The sequence below is a fragment of the Meleagris gallopavo genome, chromosome 7 (genome assembly GCF_000146605.3).
Source record: "Meleagris gallopavo isolate NT-WF06-2002-E0010 breed Aviagen turkey brand Nicholas breeding stock chromosome 7, Turkey_5.1, whole genome shotgun sequence".
In the NCBI taxonomy this organism is placed as follows: domain Eukaryota; kingdom Metazoa; phylum Chordata; class Aves; order Galliformes; family Phasianidae; genus Meleagris; species Meleagris gallopavo.
The window spans coordinates 19943928-19948251 of NC_015017.2; positions in this window are offsets into that span (position 1 = coordinate 19943928).

Below are 4324 nucleotides of genomic sequence, written 5' to 3' on the forward strand. Positions count from 1 at the left end.
GTGCACATTACCCACCAGAAAGCACAGACTTGATGAGAGTGCACTGTCAACTACGCCACACATCGATATGGAGGTTATTTGATTTGAAATTGGATTCTAGCCTTCCTTGATCTGTTGTATAAATGGAGAAGCATGTCTTGAGGAAATTCTCGTGAAGCTTATGAAGAATGTGACATACTTTTTTATTTGTTCTTGGAGTTTTGCTTTGTAAGACTTCAGTTTCAGGTTTAATCTCTCTGATACACACTCAGAGATAAAGCATAAGATTTTCTAACATGGAAAGAAAACTTGCAAAAAGAAATTCATTGCATGGATTTCTGCTCTGATATTAGTCAGGTGTAGGTTGCACATTTTTGTTGCAGGGTGACTTTTTGACCTGTCTTTAAACATTTAAGACTTAGTTCAACAGTTCATCCAATATGATAAGACTTGTTTCTTAAGTACTCTAAATATATAATATACTCCAGGAGACATGTTAGTCATTACCAAGTTGAAAAGAGCTTGAAGTCTAAGTTACTTGTAATCCAGTTCATACAGCAGTGGTTTACTGTATGTGCTGCACTTAAAAATGCTTGAAAAATAAATGGAGGTACGTGATTTCATTGTAGAGCTAATGGAAGTGTAGATATTATGATTCTGCAGGGCAGGAGGAAAAACTTGCTGTGCAACTTGCATGCATATCGCCAGCATGTGCATGGCCCTAAGGGCAGCACACAGAACTTCACAGGAAACATATTAAATGGGCATGGGGGAAACATCCTTTGACCTACATGAAAGAGCCTTTGTGTAGATCTCATGAGCAAAAGTTCGTATTTTCAAACAGATAAAGATGTGCAGTTTCTTTGGAATCAAAGGTAGATTGGCAACACTTTTCAGGAAATGGCAAAATCATTATTAAGCGTGTTTGGTATTCGCTGTGAAACATTTATCATTGTGAAAGATTTTGGCATCGAGGAGTCTGTAAGATGTGATCTCACATGAATCTCATTGTAATTTATCATTAACTGATGTTCATCTGTTGTAAAGTGCTGCTACTAAGTTGAAAGGAGCAGAATGAGGAAAGAAAACACGACAACTCCTTTGCAGATTAACCATGTGATGGAATCTGAGATAGTGGTGCAGTGATTAGCTCAAGAGTATGTGGGTTTGCCAAGGAGTGGTGAGCTTTGCACAGGGATGGGGAGTGTTTTGCACAACTTAGTGTGTGGGGTGAAACGAGTTGTATCATCCAGCTCTTTTATGAGTTATTGTACCATATCCATCTTTAGTCAATGACCTGAAATTTGACTTTTGGAAAGCATTCTGTACAAAAGGGATGTTCTGAAATATGCCAAATAAGATACTCTGTATCTAAAATACCATCCTCATTTGGAGGATTAGAAAGATTATTATTACAAACATGATGCACCTCTTGGTTTTGTTGAGAGCCATAGAAACACTTTAATATAGTAAAATGAAATGATTATATTGTTAAGTATATTGTAAACTTTTGTTTTTCCTAGAAAGACAGAGATGGAGGGTCACAAATAATATCTTTTTATACACAAACATCTTCCATATGTCTATGATTCAAGAAATCTCGGTCTCTACTGCCGCAGTATTCAAATGCATTCATTAGATATGTTAGCAGTAGCATGAATTACACTTCAGTTTATCTAAAATGTTTCCCTGCCGTGCATTGTTTAGCAGTGCTGTCTGGGTTTTTTTGTATCCTACCCAAAATGGTAACATTCAAGTTACCTTGCATGTTAATGAGATGGAAATCATTCTTGAGTGGTGAAGCCTGTTAGAAGATTCCTCACAATGGCATGAAATAATAAAATAAGCAATTCTCACTCATGTATTTCACTTACTCTGCTAATTATTGAGAATTGTTCACTATTGAGGTTTTTTTTTCCCAATTTGCATGTACGTTTGAAAAACTCAGGCACTTCCCTCTAAGTACCCTGCTTCCTATTATTATAATTTTAAAGCAGTAGCACATATAGGCCATGGACTCTTTGAGTTAAGCACTTTACAAATGTATAACAAAGACAGTAACTGCACTGGAAAACCTACGGTTTAAGTCTGTGGTTTACACTTGTAAACAAAAGATGGATAAAGCAGGGATAATATATGGGAACAATGAGGTGGTCCCCACTGTTGTGGAGAACAGTGGTCAAGGCAACGTGGCTGCTTAGCATCAGGCACCATGGCAAGGAGAGATTCAGGGGACAGGGACATGAAGGGTGACTGGAGGCTGGGAAAATTCCATGAAACCTTCACTTCCCTTTTTTCTTGCTTTGGTTGTTTTTACACTGTTCTAGTATTCATCTGGAGCAAAAGATAAACAAGATCTGAGACCTGGTTAAGTAGGTCATGCTATGACACAAGCGGGATAGAGGCCATTTCACCCTGGCTTGAAAACAGCCCTGGGAAGAGGGGGGTTCCTTGCACTTCAGGTTATCTGCTGCTGACTTGCCAAGTAATTTTGTAAAGTGAGGCACGTTTGCAAGTCGGGCATGAGATGAGCTGTGGTGGCAGCAAAAGTGTCCCCTGCTTGAGCTCTGGTCATGTCTCCAGAGTGCACCCAGCCTCTGTGATGGGAGCTGTGACCAATATCTCCCTTGTTGTGATCTTGACTTTTTCATTACAGTGTCATGTATTATATGGCAGTGGGCTATTCAGCACAGGAGATGAGACTTCAGTGAGCTATAATGCACACAAAAAAGTGTGACAAATTGCAATGACAAGGTTGCATTTGTACTACGAGGTACAGTCAGTTGTGATATGATGCAGTGGAATGAAATAATCCTTTCTTGGACAATGCTGGCTGTGGTATGTTACGTGCTGCCAAGAGCTACAGATACAAACTCAGCTCGCCATCAGAACATTATTTCCCAGAAAATCATAACAAGCCCTCTCTAATGAACGCATATGTTGCAATAAGATTATAGTTAGTAATGTTGTTGTTGCATCAGGAGTCTGTAAACTCAGCTTTGTTGCATTTCAGATCCGAAAAGATTAGAAATCAATTCCCGTGTTCAGTCAAAAGGCTGCCGAAGTACCTCAGTGCCATGAAGCAGACACGCTGTCTGGTTTGTAGTATGTGAATACGCATTACTATCTGGATTCTGCTGTTGGGTTATGGCCTGCTCAGTTTATTTTTGTACTGTCCCAGGTTTTGCTATGATGATGTGAGATCCTGTATTGCTTTGCATCTGGCTATGTGCAAAACTAAAAAAAGTTCATTGAACTTTTCTATGTTAATAGTATATCCAAACATGGCAAGTACATCTGAACATGATGTGATTTGCAGTTTATGCATTTTTGTCTTACTACCAAGATTTTTAGGAGCTTAACAGTTACTTAAGAGTGTAGTATAGAAATATCCCATCAGTCTCTCTCTCACTTTTCTTTCACCACTTCCCTTCTCCATTTTCCTCATTGTGGGATGCATCTTTTTGTGGTGAATTTAAAGTGTTATGCTTACATTGTGAAAAAAAAAAGATATAGACATAAGGAATAATTCTTGAAAACTCTTCCATTATTACAAAATGTCTGTTTTACTCATGACTTCTTTTTAAAACCATGTGCGTGCTTGAAAACAAAAAACATCACAAAGAAAGCAATCTTTTCTTCTATTTTACTGAACTGTGTTCAAAACTTATCTTGGATTCAGTGAATAAATATGCAAAAGATATACTTATATACCTTAGATTTTTTCTTTGAAGGTTTTTTTCTCTTTAACCAGCCTCCTTTGTTGATGAAACAATGAGGTCTTTAGATATAAATACGATGATTATGCTTTTTATTCCTAAAGAAGCTGATGGGAACTCAAGTGACACATTACTGATAGTTTTCTATTCTGAGGAGCACAGATTCACCATTCTTACCTTCACGCAACTCCCTGAGCGTCCTCTGATTTGTGAGAGAAATGTATGCAGACAAGAACAGAATTTGATTTTTTTCCCCTGTGTTATAAAGGCTTCCTATTTCATTTTATAGTATCCAAATTCTATATTATATAAATTATTCAAATATAAGATGTATCTAAATATGCACATTCTTTTAAATCAATATATGATAATGGAGGAATGGAAGAGGCATGCCCCAGATTGCAAGTTAAATTAGATAAATTCTACAGAAAGGAAATGTTGTCAATAGAACATTCACCTGAATCATCCATCTGAAGATTAAAATATTGCCATAACATTTAGAGGGAAAATCTGAGGTGGCCTTAAGGCTCATGTGATCCCAGTCCTCTTCACTGCCCTCCCTCTTCCTTCTGCATGTTGCTGGATTCTCCTCTCACTGTGAAGAGTTGGGAGGTTTCTCTCTCCCC